Raw genomic sequence first — 24,181 nt, 5'->3', positions numbered from 1 at the left:
TACAAAGAGCCAAATTTGGTTAACTGCAATTGAAGAGAAGATGATCAAGCATGAGTGGCTCAAGGTATAATTTTTTCACCTTTGTATGATGCTACATTTACCTTCATAATAACTACATTTATAACACATTTCTTTTTTTCACTTGAACTAACTGTTATTTCCATCATTCAGTTCACAAACATGACTGAATCTGGAGAAGAGCTTGGAGTGCTTAATCTGCCAGACAAGATTCAATATGAAGATAAGGTTACAGGTGCTCAATCATCAAAGTTTCCAATTGTTGCTTCTCCAACATTTAAACCCAAAGATACAGATGGTCAAGAGGACACTGAATCTGTGACTAGCAAGCTCAGGAAGTTGGAAAAGGGGATTGAGCAGGTAATATAAATAACTTCAATATATTGACATTTTTTGCTACAATTTAACCTCATTCCATAACAATTATAGTATGTTATACATTGTAGTTAATTTGTGGTATAATTCTATATTGAACTCATCTTTGTTAAATTGTAGTGGAACTGTAGCAAATTGAATAAGATTACCAACTAATTATTTATTTAATTTTTAGGTTGATGGAAAGTTAGATGATTTTAGGAAGGCTGTTTTTGAGGAACTCTCAAGCCTTCGAGAGTTCATAGATGATTCTTTGAAGAGTGTGATGAAGGTCATAAGCAGGAGGTACGATTTGGACGAGTCAAAGGTAAGAATTTACATATAATTTTGTACAAAAACTAATTAAGACATATGAAACAAGTATTCTCAAATTTTCCCCAATATTGTAGTTTGCTGGTAGTTCAACCAAAAATACTGACCAACAACAAGGAGAGAACAACCAGCAATTTCAGTTCAATGTTGGTGATCAACTGCATGCAAGCACAAGCAATACATGTATCTACAGAATTCCTACACACATATCTACAAAGTTCAAGACAACATTATTTAATAATATTAAACCCTTTTTCACTATGTTTTGCAGCTGCAATTTCTCCAGAACATGTTCAAGCACATGTTGACTTATATCCTGATTTTCAAGAAGCAGCTGGGGCATATAAAGCAGGTATGCTATCATACTTTCATTACAATAAGGTTACAATGCAAAATTTTTATAATTTATACTTTAACTACAAATTCCCACATATAACTACAATTCTCATTTTTTAAACTATCCATTCAAGATGAAGTTTCAACAGAACAGCTCCAACCACATGTTGAGGAAGAACCAGAAATTGAAGAAGTAGCTGAGGCACAACAAGCAGGTACAATATCAGAAGCTCATTATATTCACTTTATATCTACAATATTGTACATAACTACAAAGCTCTACATTTATCTACAGAAGGTGAAGTTTCTCCCGGGGGTGTGCCAGCAATGGTTGAGGATGAACAAGGATTTCAGGAAGGAGCTGAGGTAGAAAAAGAAGGTATAGTATCATAATATACTTTTGAATAGATAATTGTTGCTTGTACAATTATACAATGATGTTAAGTATGTTATTTTATATGTAACAGATATTGAAGATAACGTTCCACAGTCGCCAATTCACGGTGTGACTGTGATTGAAGTTCCTGAAGGTTCAAGCAATGACAACAAAGGTTTGACATTGGATGACTTTGAGTTGCCAGACAACTTAACACAATTGGTCATGTATGGCGAGCCCATACCAGATGAAGCAACCCCTATTCATCCGGGTAGAACCAGGCAACTAGGGAAACATGCACGATCACCTTTCACACCTCTGTATAGTTCTGGAGGCAGAACATCTGTTGGACCTAAATATTTCTACCTCAAGCACCCCTTCACAAGTGTTATAGGTGAAAATGTAGATACTGATTTGACAGAAAGGTTCACCAACTAGTTATACCTTTGTAGTGACAAAGTATCTAAGAGGTATGAATGCTTAATTTTACACTTTCATTTCACCATTTTTATACTTTAAATTTGTAATTCATTCTGTCATTTTTTTGTATTTGATATTTTTTTGTTATTACAGGAGGAAAGAATACTTTTCCAAAAAGGATAACCAAATCAAGCCTTTGTTGGAGTTTGGTTGTGAAATGGTGGATAAGAAGGACTGGTTTTATTCCCTTGCTCACCCAGGACAAGTCATCAATAACACAGTAAGTATAAAGAACAGAATCATTCACAATATCTTTTTTATCTTCAGTTGTGTAGTGTAATTGTAGTTTTGTCTTCAGTTGTGATGTGTTATTATAGTTATATTGTAGACAGCATATATAGGTTACTATGTTTTGTCTTCAGCTATGTAATTGTGCTTTTTATGGACCTTATGTATCATATGTGATGATGATTGTACGTAGAAACTGGAATTTTGGTAGTTTTGACTGAATTGGAATCTCTGTGTACCATAACTGTAGTTACCTTGTAGTAATATTGTAGAGCAGGTTATGGTGACTTATAATATTAACTGTAGGTTGAATTTGTTGATTATTGAGACCTTATGTTAGGTGCTATGTTGCATTTGTTCCTATGTATAGTAGCTAAAGTGTAGCAATCTATTAGATTTTTTCATAAGTACAAATTGTAGTTTAAGATGTAGCTGGTATGTAGATAGTTGTTGTTACACTGGAGCTTATAGTAGATTTTATTTTATTTTGGCTGCACATTGATGTTATTATGTATTATCTGAGAAAAAGAGGCAAATATGGCCCCAACAACAACACTAGGTTCACAACAACCGATTGCTTGTTCAAGACCAAGATTGAAAGAATCTATGTCAAGTTCATAAGTTCTCCGCCGGAACAAAAGTATTCGGTTGTTAAACCCGATGATGATGTTGCAGAATATATTCTTGGGTACAGAATTCTTGCTAATGTTGCCTGGGATCTAGTTGACTATGTCCTCATGCCTGTGAACCTTGTAGAGAATTTCCATTGGTTGTTGCTTGTTTTTGACATATCGGACAGAGAACTTTAACTTTATGATTCCATGGTGTCTTCAAACCGTCATAATACTGTTGAGACATTGGTTAATAAGTTTTCAATCATTATCCCTCTGTATTTGTCATGCACTAGTTTCTATAGGAAACGTAAAGACATTGACTTCAAGACCACAAAGGCCTACATTGAGAAACCAGTTACAGACCCTCTCGACATACAATAGATGGTTGCTGAGATTCCACAACAAAAGGAAAGCTCACTGTAAAAAACCATTCTCCCTTTCTATATGTTTAATTATTTTATTTTAATTAACTATTACATAATGAGAAAATCTGATCTTATGCAGCGATTGTGGTGTATTTGTGGCTGCTTTTATGGAGTATGTTAGCCTTGGAGATTTGACAATCCCAAAAGAAGATCTTTCTGATATTGACCAATACCGTAGACGCTATGGAGCTCTACTGTGGGACTATGCTACAAAGAAGCAAGAAGATGCGTCAATCAGTGAGAGTGAGGTTACATGAAGGCTAGCAAGGAGGAAGGGTGCTCCTGCAAAAAAAGAGAGGACTAGAGTGCAGCGAAAGAAGAAATAGACTATTGTGTTCCTAGTTTAGTCGGTGTAATTTTGTAGTTGAATTAGAAAACAATGTAGGAAATATGTCGTTTTGGTTTTCTACAGCACTTTATCTTGATTATCTTATACTCGAGTACTCTGATTACATTTTTACAGCAACAACTTCATCTTACAATTTCCCTTTAATCTTCAAGTTATTTTTATAAAATACATTCAAGTGCCAAGTAATTTCTGTATATAACTGTCATTTGAAATTAAGGTACATAACCTAAAGATGAAATAAATACAGGAATCATATAAATAAATTATCCACAATTTATCTACAAAGTATTAAGAAAAATACAATTTATTTACATTTAAACTACGTTAAACTACATTTTAACTACAAATTCTCTACAAATGAATAACATGACTACAGTTATACCACATTTAAACTACAATCTGGAGACAGTTATACATAGCTTTATACAAAATAAATATACAAAATTTACACAGCTTTAATCCTAATTTATACATATACACAGTATTATTTTTTGGTGAAGCGGTTTCCGTTGAACCCGCTAACCACCACTTGGGTCCGCCACTGAACTGAATAGTCAGAGAATTCATATAGCTGACCCCATTTTCACATATCATTGTTTCTTGTAACTTTTACAAGTTACATATGTTCTTTGTTTAATCTGGCCCGAATAGAAATAGAGGCTTAGTTCATTGGTTGGTTAAATTTTTGTTCTTTGTTTGATTTTGGCCATAATAGAGAATAATGGATAACATATACCCATTGATTTGGCTCAAATGAAACTGAATAGTCACGGAGAATTCATATAGCTGGCCCCATTTTCACATATCATTGTTTCTTATAATTCTTAAAATATGTTCTTCGTTTAATCCGGTCCCGAATTGGAATACTTGGCCTGATTCATTGATTGGTGAAATATTTGTTCTTCATTTGATCCTAATGGAGCGTAATCAAGTAACGGGTACACTTGATTTATATGGTTGATTCCAGTTTTGTTTGTTGAATTGTTCAGTTGGTGCACATAGTTGGGAAAGATGCAGATATTCGTGAAGACCCTGACGGGGAAGACTATTACCTTAGAGGTAGAGTCATAGGACACCATTGACAATGTTAAGGCTAAGATTCAGGACAAGGAGGGCATTCCACCGGACCACCAGCGGTTGATTTTCGCAGGTAAGCAGCTTGAGGATGGCCGAACACTAGCTGACTACAGCATCCAGAAGGAGTCCACCCTCCATCTTGTCCTTCGCCTCCGTGGTGGTGCAAAGAAGCGTAAGAAGAAGACTTACACTAAGCCAAAGAAGATTAAGCACAAGAAGAAGAAGGTTAAGCTCGCTGTCCTCCAGTTTTACAAGGTTGATGATTCTGGTAAGGTTCAGAGGCTCCGCAAGGAGTGTCCCAATGCTGAGTGTGGTGCCGGGACTTTCATGGCTAACCACTTTGACAGGCACTATTGTGGTAAATGTGGGCTTACCTATGTTTACCAGAAGGCTGGTGGTGATTAGATGAGTGTTACTTTGCTTGTTACTTTAGCACTAGTTTTTCCCCGCATTTCTTGCCCTATACTCTCCTAATGTCTTGTTTGTGAGAAGATGTAATGAATTTGAATTATGGGATTATGTTTGCAGCTTATGAAATTAAGGATTTTTGTCAGCTAAAATATGTTTTCCCTTTTGTTTTTGCGATCATTTTGTGCTTCTGTGATGATTTTGCTTGGATGGCTAACCATGTTGTTTTTCATCGTTTGAGCTGTTTTGCTTTTAATATTTATCAATTCATATCATTTTGTAAGGGTTTTCTACTTTTTGGTATAATCTGGCTTGTTTTTTTTGTTTTTTTGTTTTTTTGGCCCTTCTTTTAATGAAATTTATTACTTTATCACAAATATATCAGTTGTGTAACAGGAGAATAAAACTTAGGGATATAGTAGATATGTGTCACGACCCGGATTTCCCACCATCGGGTGTCGTGATAGCGCCTACTATCGGAGCTAGGCAAGCCAAATATGTAAAACACCTTTCCTGCTTTCTTTCAAACAATAAATAAACGAGACAAAATCTAAGCGGAAGACTTTAAATCTAAAGCGACTGAAAACCAAAAGTGCGGAAGTTTAATACACACCAGTACCCAAGGTCTGGTGTCACTAGCTCATGGACTACTACAGAATACTACAAACAATGTCTGAAAGGAAATACATCATGTTTGTCTAATACAAGATGGACAAACGAAAAACATGGAGAGGGACTTCGGCCGGCGAACGCCAGCTAGGCTACCTCGAGAGTCCCTGGACTGAAGATAGCTCCCAGAAGTCCTACTGCTGCGGTCCGTAAGCTGCTCCCTGATCTGTGCACCAAAAATGCACAGAGTATAGCATCAGCACAACCGACCCCATGTGCTGATAAGTGCCTAGCCTAACCCCGGCGAAGTAGTGACGAGGCTAGACAGTACTTACCACAATTAACCTGTACAGATATATATACAACAATTGCAAGAAAACAATAACAAGATAATACAAAGTAAAGCTGGGAGGGGACATGCTATCGGGGAGTAACAGATAAAAATGAAATATCGGAAATAAATAGAAGAAACTCCGGTTTCCATGATATATATACATATAGTGGACGGCGTGCCACACGATCCCATAATATCATATATAAGTGGACGGCGTGCCACACGATCCCATAATATCATATATAAGTGGACGGCGTGCCACACGATCCCATAATGTCATATATAAGTGGACGGCGTGCCACACGATCCCATAATATCATATATAAGTGGACGGCGTGCCACACGATCCCATAATGTCATATATAGGTGGACGGCGTTCCACACGATCCCATAATATCATATATAAGTGGACGGCGTGCCACATGATCCCAATTATAGTTCATAATATCTGACTTCATATAGTAGACCCCTTCAGGGGAGAATAACAACTCAATACCTTTAACCCGACAAGGGTACAGCTAACAGCCCGAAAATATCCCGACAGGGGAGAGTATATATATCAGTCTACACATCCCGGCAAGGGAGTATTCACAACACATTCTCCTTCTTAAATCCATTCTTCCTCAACTAAAACATTCATGTTCAAGCTAACGCTCCAAAAGTACACCAATCACAATTTTACCTCAACCGTTCACATTATATGAAACTCATCAAATAAACAAGGAGCTTGTGTCACATTATTCGAATTAAAAGCAATCAAGACTCACGGTCATGCTAGACTCCGGTGCATAGATAACCGTCACCATGCCTATACACCGTACTCCACATTAGCAAGTAGCAAATATCATCCTAATCCTATTCCCTCAAGCCAAAGTTAGAACAAACACTTACCTCGAATGCTCCAAACTCAACTCACGCTTCTAGTATAGCTTTACCTCTTGATTCCACCACCAATCCGCTCGAATCTAGTCATAAGTTACTTAATCACATTAATAATTACTAAATGAATCATCCCCAATGCATGAAAATAGATTTTTTTCAAGGTTTTTCCCAAAAAGGTCAAAAATACCCCCGGACCCACGTGGTCGAAACTCGAGGTTCGGACCAAAACCCGGTTACCCATTCTCCCACGAATCCAAATATATGCTTTGTTTTGAAATCGGACCCCAAATTGAGGTCCAACTCCTCAATTTGTAGAAAACCTAGGTTCTACCCAAAACACCCAATTTCCCCCATGAAAATCTTTGTTTTGAAGTTGAAATCATGTTAAAAGATGTTAAGAAGTGAAGAAAATGAGTTAGAAATCACTTACCAATCGTTTTGAAGAAGAAAAGTTGTTTGGAAAATCGCCTCTTAGGTTTTGGGTTTTTGAAAAGTGGAAAAAATGACTGAAAATCCCGAATTTATATATATGCTGGTGGCTGGCGCGGACCGCGCAGAAATGCACCGCGGTCGCGTGGCTGCCAGCGCGGACCGCGCGGAAATGTACCGCGGCCGCGCCGAGGGAGGGAAGAAGTGGGCTCTCTCTGAACCCACCCAGCGCGGACCGCACTGATTTGGTGCGCGGCCGCGCTGGTCGACCCTCTGAACCCCCACCACGCGGACCGCACAGAAAAGCACCGCGGCCGCGTGGCTGCCAGCGCGGACCGTGCGGAAATGGCCGCAGCCGCGCTGGGCCTGCAACATCTGAACCTGAATATTTTCTTTTTTCTAAGTCCAAGACCTCCCGGGCCCCATTCAAAACTCACCCGAGCCCTCGGGGCTCCAAACCAAACATGCATACAACCTTAAAAACATCTTACGGACTTACTCGTGCGATCAAATCGCCAAAATAACATCATATACATAGGATCAAGCCTCAAACACATGATTTTCTTTCTTCAACTTTCATAACTCAAACTCTCCATTTTTAGTCCGAAACACGTCATATGATGTCCGTTTTTAGCCAAACTTTACAGATAGTGCTTAAACATATTTAAGACTCGTACCGGGCGTCGGAACCAAAATACGAGCCCGATACCACAATTTTCTAATCAATTTTCTTCTTCATTTTCCTTAATTAATTTCAGAAAACAATTTCACACCAAAAATTCATTTCTCGGGCTTGGGACCTCGGAATTTAATTCCGGTCACACGCCCAAGTCCCATATTTTTCTACGGACGCTCCGGGACCGTCGAATCACAGGTTCGGGTCCGTTTACCCAAAATGTTGACCGAAGTCAACATTATGCATATTAATACCAAAATTCATTAAATGTTTCACATAATTCACATATTCTAACATAAAAACTTTCCGACTACGCGTCCGAACTATGCACGCCAATCGAGGCAACTAAAAGCGAGGTTTCCAAGGCCTCGGGAGCACGGAACAAGGAAGAATTACGGTGATGACCCCTTGGGTCGTCACATTCTCCACCTCTAAAACAACCGTTCGTCCTCGAACGGACAAAAGAAAGAAGTACCTGAGTCGGGAAATAAATGAGGATAACGGCTCCACATATCGGACTCGGACTTCCAGGTCGATGCCTCAGGAGGCTGACCTCTCCACTGAACACGCACCGAAGGAAAACTCTTCGACCTCAACTGTCGAACCTGCCGGTCTAGAATAGCTACCGGCTCCTCCTCATATGACAGATCCTTGTCCAATTGGACAATGCTGAAATCCAACACGTGCGATGGATCTCCGCGATACTTCCGGAGCATAGATACATGAAACACGGGATGCACAGCTGACAAGCTAGGTGGCAAGGCAAGTCTATAAGCCACCTCTCCCACACGATCAAGAATCTCAAATGGACCGATGAACCTAGGGCTGAGCTTGCCCTTCTTCCCAAATCTCATCACGCCCTTCATAGGCGATACACGGAGCAATACCCGCTCACCGACCATGAAAGCAACATCTCTGACCTTGCGGTCTGCATAACTCTTCTGTCTGGACTGAGCTGTACGAAGTCTATCCTGAATAATCCTGACCTTGTCCAAGGCCTCCTAAACCAGATCCGTACCCAATAAACGAGCCTCTTCCGGCTCAAACCATCCAATTGGAGACCGACATTGCCTACCATACAATGCCTCATACGGAGCCATCTGAATGCTGGACTGGTAGCTGTTGTTGTAGGCGAACTCTGCTAAAGGCAAAAATTGGTCCCACGAGCCTCCAAAATCAATGACACAGGCTCGGAGCATGTCCTCAAGAATCTGAATAGTCCTCTTGGACTGACCGTCCGTCTGGGGATGAAATGTTGTACTCAACTCAACCTGGGTGCCCAACTCTTGCTGAACCGCTCTCCAGAAATGCGAGGTAAACTGCGTACCCCGATCCGAAATGATAGATAGCGGCACCCCATGAAGGCAAACAATCTCCCTGATATAAATCTCGGCTAACCTTTCGGACAAATAGGTGGCTGCAACAGGAACAAAATGCGCTGACTTTGTCAGCCTATCAACAATGACCCAAACTGCATCAAACCTTTTCCGAGTCATCGGGAGTCCAGTAATGAAATCCATCGTAATCCTCTCCCACTTCCACTCGGGGAGTGCAATCCTCTGAAATAGACCACCGGGTCTTTGATGCTCGTACTTAACCTGCTGACAATTCAAACACCGAGCCACGTGCGCAATGATGTCTTTCTTCATCTTACGCCACCAATAGTGCTGCCTCAGATCCTGATACATCTTCGTGGCGCCCGGGTGAATAGAATACCGAGAACTGTGGGCCTCCGCTAAGATCAACTCTCGAATCCCATCAACATTGGGCACACAAACTAGCCCCTGCAATCTCAATACACCATCATCATCTAAGGTTACTTTCTTGGCACCTCCACGCTGCACCGTGTCTCTCAAGACACACAAATGGGGATCCTCAAACTGCCGCTCGCGGATACGCTCTAATAGTGAGGAACGAGCAACCGTGCAAGCTAACACTCTGCTAGGCTCAGAAATATCCAACCTCACAAGACGATTGGCCAAGGCCTGAACATCCAAAGCAAGCGATCTCTGGCTGACTGGAATATAAGCAAGACTACCCATGCTGGCGGACTTCCTGCTCAATGCATCGGCCACCACATTGGCCTTCCCCGGGTGGTATAAGATAGTAACATCATAATCCTTTAGCAACTCTAACCACCTCCTCTGCCTCAAATTCAACTCTTTCTGCTTGAACATATACTGAAGACTCTTGTGATCAGTGTAAACCTCACACGTCACACCATATAAGTAATGCCTCCAGATCTTGAAGGTATGAACAATGGCTGCCAACTCGAGATCATGAACCGGATAATTCTTCTCGTGGATCTTCAACTGCCTCGAAGCATAAGTAATGACTTTGCCTTCCTGCATCAACACTGCACCAAGCCCAATACGAGACGCATCACAATAGACCGTATATGGCCCTGAACTTGTGGGCAAAACCAATACTGGTGCCGTAGTCAGATCCGTCTTGAGCTTCTGAAAGCTTGCCTCACACTCGTCCGACCACCTGAACTGGACACCCTTCTGGGTCAATATGGTCATAGGGGCTGCAATGGATGGAAACCCCTCCACGAACCGACGGTAGTAACCTGCTAACCCCAGGAAACTCCGAATATCCGTAGCTGAAGCTGGTCGAGGCCAGTTCTTGACTGCCTCTATCTTCTTCAGGTCTACCTGAATACCTGCTGCTGATACGACATGACCCAGGAATGCGACCGAACTCAACCAAAACTCGCACTTTGAGAACTTAGCATACAACTGACTATCCTTTAGGGTCTGAAGGACCACTCTGAGGTGCTGCTCATGCTCCTCCTGACTGCGGGAGTATATAAGAATATCGTCAATGAAGACTATCACGAACAAGTCCAAATAAGGTCTGAACACTCGGTTCATCAACTCCATGAACGCTGCTGGGGCATTAGTCAATCCAAATGACATGACCAAAAACTCATAGTGCCTATACCAAGTGCGAAATGCTGTCTTAGGGACATCAGATGCCCTAATCCTCAGCTGGTGGTAGCCAGATCTCAAATCTATCTTTGAAAATACCCTCGCACCCTGAAGCTGGTCGAATAAATCGTCGATCCTCGACAGTGGGTACTTATTCTTAATTGTAACCTTGTTCAATTGCCGGTAATCGATGCACATTCTCATCGAACCATCCTTTTTCTTAACAAACAACACCGGCGCACCCCAAGGCGAAACACTGGGTCTAATGAAACCTTTCTCAAGCAAATCCTGCAGCTGTTCCTTTAACTCTTTCAACTCCGGCGGGGCCATACGATATGGCGGGATAGAAATGGGCTGAGTGCCCGGGGCCAAATCAATACAAAAGTCGATATCCCTGTCGGGCGGCATACCCGGCAAGTCTGAAGGGAAAACCTCAGGAAACTCCCGAACAAACGGGCACAGAATCAATAGAAGGGGCCTCCGCGCTAGAATCGCGAACATACGCCAAGTAGGCCAAACATCCCTTCTCGACCATACGCCGAGCTTTCACATACGAGATAACACTGCGATTACAATGACCAGAAGTCCCCCTCCACTCTAAACGGGGTAAATCCGGTAAGGCTAAGGTTACGGTCTTGGCATGGCAATCCAAGATAGCATGGTACGGGGATAACCAATCCATCCCCAATATAACATCGAAGTCGACCATGTCCAAAAGCAACAAATCAACACGGGTCTCAAGACCCCCAAACACTACGATACAAGAACGATGAACTTGGTCGACCACAATAGAGTCACCCACCGGTGTTGACACATAAATAGGAATACTCAACGAGTCACTAGGCATAACCAAATAGGGTGCAAAATAGGACAACACATATGAATACGTAGATCCGGGATCAAATAGCACAGAAGCATCCCTATCACCGACTAGAATGGTACCTGTAATCACAGCATTTGATGACTCAGCCTCTGGCCTGGCTGGCAAAGCATAACAACGGGGCTGGGACCCACCTCCCTGAATCATATCCCTAGGACGATCTGCTGCTGGCTGACCCCTACCTCTAGCGGTCTGAGCTCCACCTCTAAGACCTCTACCTCCACCTCTATGTCCTCTACCCCCGCCTCTAGTCGGCTGGGCAGGCGGTGGGGCAACTGGTGCCTGGATCATCGGGCGAGAACCCTGTTGCTGCGAGCTGCTAGAGGCTCGAGGGCAATATCTGGCAATGTGACTCACATCACCGCAAGTATAACAAGCCCTCGGCTGCTGAGAATAACGAAGTGGTGGTGCACTGATAAGTGCTGATGGTGAACTAAAGAGCTGCTGGTCAGAATACTGCGGATGAGAACCACGACCACCTGGTGTACCATGAGAAGCCTGGAGAGCTGATTGAAAGGGCCTCGAAGGATGGCCTCTACCATAAGAATCCCTACCTCCAGACGAGGTACCACTGAATCTACCAGAATGACGGGGCCTCTTATTAGACCCATGACCACCTCCCTGAGCAAGTGCCATCTCTATCCGGCGGGCACCATCTGCTCCCTCCTGAAATGAAATCTCACTACCGGCACTTATGGCCATCTGAATACGTATCGGATGGGCCAACCCATCAATAAACCTCCGCACCCTCTCTCTATTGTTGGGGAGTATCACAATGGCATGACGAGCAAGGTCAATGAATCGGGTCTTATACTGGGTGACCGTCATAGGACCCTACTGGAGACGCTCAAACTGCCTGCGAAGAGCATCTCGCTGAGTAACTGGAAGAAACTTCCCCAGAAATAACTCTGAAAACTGATCCCAGGTCAATGATGGCGACCCTGCTGGCCTGGCTAAACAGAAATCCCTCCACCAAGTCTTGGCGGATCCTGCCAGGCGAAAAGTGGCGAAGTCGACCCCATTGGTCTCTACAATGCCCATAGTCCGTAGAACCTCATGACAGCTGAATATGAAATCCTGAGCATCCTCTGAGGGTGTGCCACTATATGTGGTTGTGAAGAGCTTGGTGAAACGATCAAGCCTCCACAAAGCATCCGCGGACATAGCCGCACCATCGCTGGACTGAGCCGCAATACCTGGCTGGGCTGCCACAGCTGGCTGAACTGCCACGGCTGGCTGAACTGCTGGAACCTGAGCCTGAGGAGCTACCGGCTCTGGAGTACGAGTATCGGGAGTTTGAATTCCTCCCCCAGTCTGAGATGTGGCTGGAGCTACGAGAAGCAAACCCACTCTAGAAATGCCCTCCATAAAGCCTACCAGTCGGACCAAAGCGTCCTGGAGCACTGGAGTGGCTATAAACCCTCTGGGACCTGAGCTAGGCCCACTGGAACAGCTGGGGCCGGAACCTCCTCCTCAAAATCGACCTGAGGCTCCGTCGCTGGAAATGCTGCTCGGGGCTGAGCTCTGCCCCGGCCTCGGCCTCTGGTACGGCATCGGCCTCGCCCTCTGCCCCTATTAGGGGCTGCTGCTGGGGGCTCAGGTTGTTGCGCGGTAGAAGAGGAAGCACGTGTCCTCGCCATCTGCGAAAGAACAGAGTGGAAAGACAATCAGTAATTGAGAAACAGAATCGCACGACAAGAATGAACAAGGTAAAGTTTTCCTAACTCAGTAGCCTCTGCGGGATAAATACAGACGTCTCCGTACCGATCCCTCAGACTCTACAGAGCTTGTCCGTGAGTTGTGAGACCTAAGTAACATAGTACTCTAATACCAACTTGTCACGACCCGGATTTCCCACCATCGGGTGTCGTGATGGCGCCTACTATCGGAGCTAGGCAAGCCAAATATGTAAAACACCTTTCCTGCTTTCTTTCAAACAATAAATAAACGAGACAAAATCTAAGCGGAAGACTTTAAATCTAAAGCGACTGAAAACCAAAAGTGCAGAAGTTTAATGCACACCAGTACCCAAGGTCTGGTGTCACTAGCCCACGGACTACTACAGAATACTACAAACGATGTCTGAAAGGAAATACATCATGTTTGTCTGATACAAGATGAACAAACGAAAAACATGGAGAGGGACTTCGGCCGGCGAACGCTAGCTAGGCTACCTCGAGAGTCCCTGGACTGAAGATAGCTCCCACAAGTCCTACTGCTGCGGTTCGTAAGCTGCTCCCTGATCTGTGCACCAAAAATGCACAGAGTGTAGCATCAGCACAACCGACCCCATGTGCTGGTAAGTGCCTGGCCTAACCCCGGCGAAGTAGTGACGAGGCTAGACAGTACCTACCACAATTAACCTGTACAGATATATATACAACAAGTGCAAGAAAACAATAACAAGATAATACAAAGTAAAACTGGGAGGGGACATGCTATCGGGGAGTAACAGATAAAAATGAAATATCGGAAATAAATAGAAGAAACTCCGGTTTCCATGATATATATACATATAGTGGACGGCGTGCCACACGATCCCATAATATTATATATAAGTGGATGGCATGCCACACGATCCCATAATATCATATATAAGTGGACGGCGTGCCACACGATCCCATAATATCATATATAAGTGGACGGCGTGCCACACGATCCCATAATGTCATATATAAGTGGACGGCGTGCCACACGATCCCATAATATCATATATAAGTGGACGGCATGCCACACGATCCCATAATGTCATATATAAGTGGACGGCGTGCCACACGATCCCATAATATCATATATAAGTGGACGGCGTGCCACACGATCCCATAATGCCATATATAAGTGGACGGCGTTCCACACGATCCCATAATATCATATATAAGTGGACGGCGTGCCACATGATCCCAATTATAGTTCATAATATCTGACTTCATATAGTAGACCCCTTCAGGGGAGAATAACAACTCAAGCTAACGCTCCAAAAGTACACCAATCACAATTTTACCTCAACCGTTCACATTATATGAAACTCATCAAATAAACAAGGAGCTTGTGTCACATTATTCGAATTAAAAGCAATCAAGACTCACGGTCATGCTAGACTCCGGTGCATAGATAACCGTCACCATGCCTATACACCGTACTCCACATTAGCAAGTAGCAAATATCATCCTAATCCTATTCCCTCAAGCCAAAGTTAGAACAAACACTTACCTCGAATGCTCCAAACTCAACTCACGCTTCTAGTATAGCTTTACCTCTTGATTCCACCACCAATCCGCTCGAATCTAGTCATAAGTTACTTAATCACATTAATAATTACTAAATGAATCATCCCCAATGCATGAAAATAGATTTTTTTCAAGGTTTTTCCCAAAAAAGTCAAAAATACCCCCGGACCCACGTGGTCGAAACTCGAGGTTTGGACCAAAACCCGGTTACCCATTCTCCCACGAATCCAAGTATATGCTTTGTTTTGAAATCGGACCCCAAATTGAGGTCCAACTCCTCAATTTGTAGAAAACCTAGGTTCTACCCAAAACACCCAATTTCCCCCATGAAAATCTTTGTTTTGAAGTTGAAATCATGTTAAAAGATGTTAAGAAGTGAAGAAAATGAGTTAGAAATCACTTACCAATCGTTTTGAAGAAGAAAAGTTGTTTGGAAAATCGCCTCTTAGGTTTTGGGTTTTTGAAAAGTGGAAAAAATGACTGAAAATCCCAAATTTATATATATGCTGGTGGCTGGCGCGGACCGCGCAGAAATGCACCGCGGTCGCGTGGCTGCCAGCGCGGACCGCGCAGAAATGTACCGCAGTCGCGCCGAGGGAGGGAAGAAGTGGGCTCTCTCTGAACCCACCCAGCGCGGACCGCACTGATTTGGTGCGCGGCCGCGCTGGTCGACCCTCTGAACCCCCACCACGCGGACCGCACAGAAAAGCACCGCGACCACGTGGCTGCCAGCGCGGACCGCACGGAAATGGCCGCGGCCGCGCTGGGCCTGCAACATCTGAACCTGAATATTTTCTTTTTTCTAAGTCCAAGACCTCCTGGGCCCCATTCAAAACTCACCCGAGCCCTCGGGGCTCCAAACCAAACATGCACATAACCTTAAAAATATCTTACGGACTTACTTGTGTGATCAAATCGCCAAAATAACATCATATACATAGGATCAAGCCTCAAACACATGATTTTCTTTCTTCAACTTTCATAACTCAAACTCTCCATTTTTAGTCCGAAACACGTCATATGACGTCCGTTTTTAGCCAAACTTTACAGATAGTGCTTAAAACATATTTAAGACTCGTACCGGGCGTCGGAACCAAAATACGAGCCCGATACCACAGTTTTCTAATCAATTTTCTTCTTCATTTTCCTTAATTAATTTCAGAAAATAATTTCACACCAAAAATTCATTTCTCAGGCTTGGGACCTCGGAATTTAATTCCGGGCACACGCCCATGTCCCATATTTTTCTACAGACCCTCCGGGACCGTCGAATCACAGGTCCGGGTCCGTTTACCCAAAATATTGACCGAAGTCAACATTATGCATATTAATACCAAAATTCATCAAATGTTTCACATAATTCACATATTCTAACATAAAAACTTTCCGTCTACGCACCCGAACTGCGCACGCCAATCGAGGCAACTAAAAGCGAGGTTTTCAAGGCCTCGGAAGCGCGGAACAAGGAAGAATTACGGTGATGACCCCTTGGGTCGTCACAATATGCCCTAGATCCAATATCATATTTGATGATTTGAACATATTTTGTGAACGTTATTTGATATAAAATATATATGGTATTTGATATTCTTTTATCATTGTTATTAATTGCTTGATTAATTTTACAAGGTCCTTGATTAAATTTTGAGACTTGACATTGTGATGGAGATCATGATAATGAGAGTAAAATTTCTTATAATTTAATCTAAATTTGTTCTTGATCTTAGGATTATTAATGTGGACATTAGTAATCCAGTTAGATCAATATTTATGTGATTGTCTTTATGGGATAAAGATTAGTTGATCCCATTAACTAAATTACATAGATAAATGATGCATATAGAGATATGATCATTGAACCGACTCATTAGATAATTCCTAATGGTTAGAATTACCATAAACTGTCAATAGGATATTCTCTTGAAGAATGTGATGTAAGAATTTTCTTTGACATGAGATCGTCATAGTAATTGACAAGTTATTTATTGTGCTTTAATACTAGACACCTATGGCCCTAGGACGATAGTTGAAAGGATATTGGGTACGATTAAATACTTATAGAATTAGTGTTTGATCAAGATGGAATCTGTCAGCTCCTGGTAATGTGTTTAAGCTCCATGTTGTCATAAATTATAAACGACCAAACTAAGACCTTGGCCAGGGCAATTGAATGAAACAAGAAAAGAGTTTCTTAGGTTGTTCAATGATCAATTATACTTGACATGAACACATAGTAGGTCGCCTATTTGGATTTGACAGTTGAACCATATCCTAGGGTGATCCAGAGCTACAAGGACAGAAGTAATTACTAGATTATTCTTCTACTGGTTCTTGAGAGTAAGTTGTATACTTCATGCTATCCGGTCGTTAAGGAGTGTTGCTAGACGCCAACCTTGATTAGTATATTGATGTGGTCAATTTACTTCCGGCTTAGTATTGAACCTATGGGGTCGCACACTAACGAGTGTTCTGATCTTTGCTAAAGGAATAATTAACTTATTATTTGATAATTAAATTAAAGAATTTAAGTTATTAGTCCAAATGAAATATTATTATATTCTTTGCTAGCACAGAGGTTATAATTAATATTGTGAATAAATTGAAGTTTTCTATTTGAAATGGAAAATTAAATTATATCTCTTGAAATTATATATGTGATATATATTTAGTGCATGTAATTAATATTTGTTTATATAAGATATTTATATAAATATTAATGGTGCCTAATTTGTTAGATCCAATTAACGTTAGTCCAGGACGTCGGCGATTCTCCTTTGGAATGAGTTTGATTTTCAAGAACGGTAAAATTAAACTTTTACTCCAAAAAGAAAATCAATACCTTAACCATTACTTAACCTAATAGGAAAACGTTCCTATTGATGATATAAAAAGGGTATTAGGCTGTCGCAGAAGTTAGAGAGAAAAGAATTTTTCTGGGAGAGAAAACCTATTCCTAGTCACAATAATTCTTGAGAAGAAAAATCACTTTATGAAAGTGAGAGTGCAATACAAAACCAAGAAAAAAAATATAATTACAAGAAAAGTGTTTCTTGTTCTTCTAACATTGAGTTGAAATTTTTGTGAAAAATTTCAACACAATATTTCGTTCAATTTGTTCGCGTATTTCATTGATCAAAGAGTTGATAGCAAGGATCAGTCTCGGTGTGGATACGCATAGAGTCTTCGCACTATCGAAGAAATTTTGAAACGAGACCCTCTTCACCAGGACATCTTAGATCTGATCTATTGACATGTAAATAAATTTTAAACACAAAAAGATCTGCCTAGGATTGTTATTGTCTTCTGCTGCATGTTGCGAATACCTATACGCAATCCTTCAGTGGTATCAGAGTCGTAGTTTATTGTGTCTAAAATTTATTTACAAAATATTATAGTATTATATTTGAAGAGTTCAAACCATAATACATATGTCTTGTGCAATAGTCATATCGTTTGAATGTTGATATTATTTTATTGTGGATAAAATATATATTCATATAACTATTGAGATAGTTCATAACTTGAATTTGAAATTTTGTATTAGATATAATGGGAATCTATAATATGTTACATGATTCTATTGTTATTTTTAATTGTTATTAGTTCATGAGATGTTAATTAATAATAATATTCTAGCATGAATTCTTTTTATGAGATATATAAGTGTGATGACCCGACCCGTCGTCTCGTGATTAACTACCCCGTTCTTTCTATTTTCTACTTCCTTATGTTTCATTATCAGTATTGGGTGCGTTAGAATTTAATTTGAGTGATTTTATTAAGAAATGAGACACTTAGTCTCTTTTAAGAAGGCTTAAGTTGGAAAAATCAACCGGATATTGACTTGTGAGTTAAAGGGCTCGGAATTTATTTTCAATAATTCGGTTAGTTTCGGGGGATGATTTAAGGCTTAGGAGAGCAACCGGAAGTAATTTTGGACGCTCGGTGAAAGAGTTGGCCTATTTTGGCGAAGTTAGTATTTTGACGATTTCCGATTGATAGGCGATATTTTGATCCGGAAGTCGGAATGGAATTTCGAGAGTTTCAGTAGCTTCTTTATGTCATTTTGGACTTGTCTGCAAAATTTGAGGTCATTCGGACTAGTTTTGACGTGTTTCGGCATCAGATGTGGAAGTTAGAAGTTTCAAAGTTCTTAGGCTTGAATATGTTGAGAATTGGTGAGTTCTGTGTTGTTGGATGTGTTTTTTATGGTTGGAACCAGTTCATATGATGTTTTAGGATGGGTTTGCACTTTTGGTTGAGATCCCGAGGACCTCGGGGTGATTTCGGATGGCTAATGGGAACTTTTGAAGTTGAGAAATTTCATAATAGACGAAATTGTAAATGAGTGTGCACAAGACCTCAATTTAAATGACCATATCTCCAGTTATATAAGGAGTTGTGCGAGGATCTACCTATCACATTAAAGACCTTTGAGTCTAGTTTCCAACTCAACAAACCGTTCGTAATTAGGAGTTGTATACAGAAAGTTATGACCATTCTACTGGGCATGTGTCACTAGCGCGCCCAGATGCGCGCCCAAGACAGAATACTGGGCAAACTAGCGCGCCCAGATGTGCGGCCGCGCTAGTAAAAGGCCCCTAAATACCCCAAGACTGGGAATAGAGAGTTCCCAAGCCATTTTTGGAGCAAGGGCTTGCTCTCTCAAGGGGATATCGTCCCACTCTTCATTTCTATGATCCAAGGTAAGATTTTTGGAGTACTTTGAGTTGATTATTACTCCCAAACACTTATATTAACATGGATTGATCTTAAAAATCCTTACATTTTCAAGAAATTCCTTCAAGAACTCAAAGGAGGGTTTTGCAAGATTTCTTCCAAAAGGTAAATGCTACACCTTAGACTTACATATATGGATATATTATGGGAATATGAGTATGAATCAAGTATTACAACTTATAGTATGGTGGTTAGAAGCCATAAATTCCCAATTTAAATATATGAATATGGTAGGGATTTAAAGGTATTTATTTGATGGAATTTTTATTGGTTTGGGTGTGAATGGTTGATCACACATGCGATGTTAGGAGTATAAATTGTTAAAGAATAGTAGTGGGATGAATTGTTGGTTAATGGTAATAGTTGGAGGAACCAATACTATAGTAATGAGGTGTAAATATCTATGCCTACAAGATGTTTGATAATATGCCTAAATGGCATAAGTTATGGAATTTATTACTAATATTGGCCCTATTGAATATTGTATTATGGATTTAAGTTTACCTAAGAGTAGTGGATCATTGTAGTACCATTAAGAGGCAAGTCCCATATATGTATGGCTAAAACCCCGCCTTTTAGAAATCGAGCTTCATCGATGTTTGTGTGATTTTGGGCAGATTCATCGCACGAGGAGGCCAATTCGAGAGGCAAGGGCATAGCGAGCTAGACTTTTGGCCGTCTTGAGGTGAGTAATACTTGTAAATGATATCCTGAGTGTTTGAAACCCCGAATTTGCACATCATAGTGCTGTATTGAGGTGACTTGCACGCCGGATATGAGCGTGGGGTAGAGCACCATTGGGGATTGTGACTTTGTCCGTCCCGGTTGTTGATTTTACTGCGTATTTAACTGAGATTACTTGTTATCATCATAATTTGGGCTGATTGCCATATTTGGGGTCTTGTGCCGACTTGTAGAATCCTTCGGGGATTGATATTACTGTTTTAGCATAATTTGCATATCATACGGTCTCAGACCAATGTTTTGAATATTGTTTTGTAAACTCAGCCATATCTCTAAGTTTTGAAAACTCAAATGATATTTTAAGTGTTATTTCGGGCTGAGGACTACTGTTTTATAAATGCCCAAGGGGCTTATATTATTTTATGGACTGAGAAGAAATTTGAAACAGTGATAACAATGACACTGTGTGAGGTAACTTGAAATAGTGGTAACAATGACACTGTATGATGTAATTTGAAACAGTGATAACAATGAAACTGTGTGATGTAACTTGAAACAGTGGTAATAATGATACTGTATGATGTAACTTGAAACAGTGGTAACAATGACACTGTATGATGTGACTTGAAACGGTGGTAACAATGGCACTGTATGATGTAAATTGGTCAGGTAACAATGGCTGACCGGTCAGGTAACAATGACTGACCAAGATATTGTGCTTGGGCTGTAGCAGCCCCTCTGGAGTCTGTACACACCCCCATTGAGCGTCGTCGACGATAAATAAATATGGATGGCTCGGGCTGCACGCCGCAGTGGGTACTGGAATGTACCATCATATGCATTGCATTGCATTCATGCATTTGTTCATTGTTTGTTGTTGTTGTGATATTTCTTGAGATATTTATCTGTTGTGCTAGTATTATTTGATCATTGACTGTTGGGGCCCGAGTGGCTGACCAGGAACAAAGATATTGCCCGAGGGGCAGATTTCTGTGCATAGTGTCACAAATTATTTTTGAAAGTATATTCGCAACCGTTGAAAAGATCATTTCTAAAAGAGGTTTTAAACTGAGCTGGATATTTTCTAAAGGATTTTTCCCTGACTTACTGTTTTTCTAAAAGAGTTGTGTTGTCCCATATTGCATGTTGGTGTGCTCTTACACAATTTTTTGCCGCTCAGTTATTATTTACTCTTATTACCACTGAGTTCGAAGTACTCACTTTACTCCCTGCACCACGCGTGCAGTTGCAGGTATTGTTCAACCGGTAGCGGGTTATTAGCGGATTGAAGATTTGTTATCGTAGCTGAGCCAGGTGACTGCTAGCATCCGTGGCACCAGATCTTCTCCCTTATTTTATTTTGTTCATATTAATTTCAGACTTTGTTTCCCATTTTCGGACTTGTAGTTCTTTAGCGAATTCTGTAGTAGCTCATGACTAGTGACACCCCAATGTCGGGCTGTGACGGGATGGTTCCCAGGTGTTATCATTATTTTTCTGTGCTTATGATTATGCTAATCACGTTTTAGCTTTATAAATGTTAAATAACTGTTACAAGGAAGCATTTGTTTTGTTGGCTGGCCTTGTCTTCATGAGAAGCACCATCACGACCAGGTTTGGGATTTGGGTCGTGACAAGTTGGTATCAGAGCCTAGGTTGCATAGGTCTCACGAGTCATGAGCAGGTTTAGTAGAGTCTCGCGGATCGGTTCGGAGACGTCTGTATTTATCCTCGAGAGGCTGTAGAATCTTTAGGAAAAACTTCATATTCTTGAATTCTTATCGTGCGTCTTTGATTCAGCTTGAAAAGTAACTTTTACAATTCCTTCCTCACATTTGTATGCGCACATTAGCGCTCAGTATTATATGTGTGTTGATGGCTCGTGATTCCCCGATCGAGGGGCAAAATGTAATTTCTATGAGTCGATGTTAGGCCAGTCTGGAGGACTTGAGGCCGAATCTTCGCCTATGGCTTGAGCACCGAGGTGCTGATTTTGCGAGCTGGTATTATGACCTTATATGTTCAGTATTGTCCCTAATTGTGAGAATGGCGGCTAGATAGCTACGTGATGAATATATTGGTGTTGTGTGGTGTGTCTATATGACTTGGAAGTGTCGAAGAAGGACTGCTAGGTGATAGATGGACCATTAAGTGTTTGATTTCTATTGTGATTGGATGTGTTGCCCCGAGTTGTGGGTGCGTGGAGAATCTTTTTAGTTCTCCTGGTTGGGAGCGAAGTAAATAGCACATTGCGGGTTGAGTTCAGACCCAAGAAGATTATATGGTTGTGTAACGTATATGGCAGTGGAAGGTATACAAAGATAACAACTAAAGGTAAAGTTAGTGGGTAATTGGCTTATGAGAAAAATCTATTTGTCATACTAGTTAGATAAGTCTGGGAGCTGAGATCGCTTCTGTAAAATGTATTATGATGAAATCTATGAGTCGAGGAGACCACCTTGAAGGTCGAAAACATTAAAGAAAGAATATGTTCTTACTCGGTTGGATAGCCCAATAATGGAGGATTGAAAGGTAATTTCTATGTGTTATGATTCGAATAGGTGCAACGCATGTCCATGTATTAATTTTGATAATATAATACATGTAGTATTGAGATTAATGTTGTGATATACATTTTGATGCTTTGTCAAGTTGTGGACGTGTTGTTAGGATGGTTTTGGTGATTCTCTGGCAGGTGGATAGGCCCAATTACAAAGGAAACTCTGTCGAAATTTTTGAAAAATTTGAGACTTAGTAAAAATTTTGTCGGCTAAAGAGTGGGCTTAACTATTATGTGAGTGAATGCAAAAATTGCAGAAGAGTTAAAATTCTGATGATTCATGTTTCCACAAGCTTATGAAGGAGTGAGTTTGATCTCACCATGATATTACGACAACAATAGAGTATATGTGTTGTGATCTATGGCTTCGAGCCAAGTTGGGGAGCTTTCTACTGGTTAGCGGATTGCACGGTTATCTACTATGTTAGTTCCGATTTGATGCATACTAGTGAATCAGTTCTGGTTGTGGAAATTGGGTCGAGAATGGCACGAGTGAAGGAAATTTTTTGACAAGATGTCATGAGCTCGGATGAGCAGGATATAAATTTCGATGTCTACGCTAAGTTGGCATTGTTTTCAGCTACACCTAAGGTCGGTGCTTTGAAAAAGGGGTTTTGCATCCTGGTTAATGATTCTTGATCGCTCTTCAGCATTAGTGCAACTGGTGGTTTGGAGGTACATTCCAGACATTGTTGTGGTAGGTTGTGGGAGTGTGTACCATGAGAAGATTATATAAGTGTGGCATGTGATCACTTGATTTATTAAAGATGTAAACCAAGTAGGAAATTTGTGATGGTTGTTCTTGTGTGTTATCAAATGGGAGTTATTATGGACCTTAGAAAGGTTATCAAACTAGTTCAGTGTGATCAGAATTGGCTTGAAGTCGATGGATAGATTTAATGTGAATAATAGCTCTATATCAGGCCAGATGTGTCCATTTTAGTAACGCGGTCCTCATGGAGGAGTAGCTAGGTTGATGTTTCATTGTCAGATATTTTGCGTAGTGATGCATTGCGCCATGTGAGTTGTGAGACGACTTGAGAAATTGCTATGTGTTGAGAATCTGTGTAGGAATGACGTTATATGAGCATCTTGGCTCTTGAAACTCAGATTGTACATCGCACCTTAGTTGTGCTTGAGTTTTGTAGCTTATAACGCTATATGTCCCTCAGAGATATTATTATGCACTTAGCATGCTTATGACCGATACTCGGTATTTTGTTATAATG

At 41.1% G+C, this 24,181-nt stretch overlaps 1 pseudogene; it reads left to right on the top strand.

Annotated features, from left to right (window-relative positions):
- The first annotated feature begins 4,502 nt into the window (after positions 1-4,502).
- Positions 4,503-5,150, top strand: LOC104248725 (ubiquitin-ribosomal protein eS31 fusion protein-like; annotated as a pseudogene).
- Positions 5,151-24,181: the final 19,031 nt, after the last annotated feature.

This window comes from Nicotiana sylvestris, chromosome 10, assembly GCF_000393655.2.
Source record: "Nicotiana sylvestris chromosome 10, ASM39365v2, whole genome shotgun sequence".
NCBI lineage: Eukaryota > Viridiplantae > Streptophyta > Magnoliopsida > Solanales > Solanaceae > Nicotiana > Nicotiana sylvestris.
The sequence above is the reverse complement of the archived record's forward strand: the minus strand, read 5'-3'. Positions and strand labels throughout refer to the sequence as shown.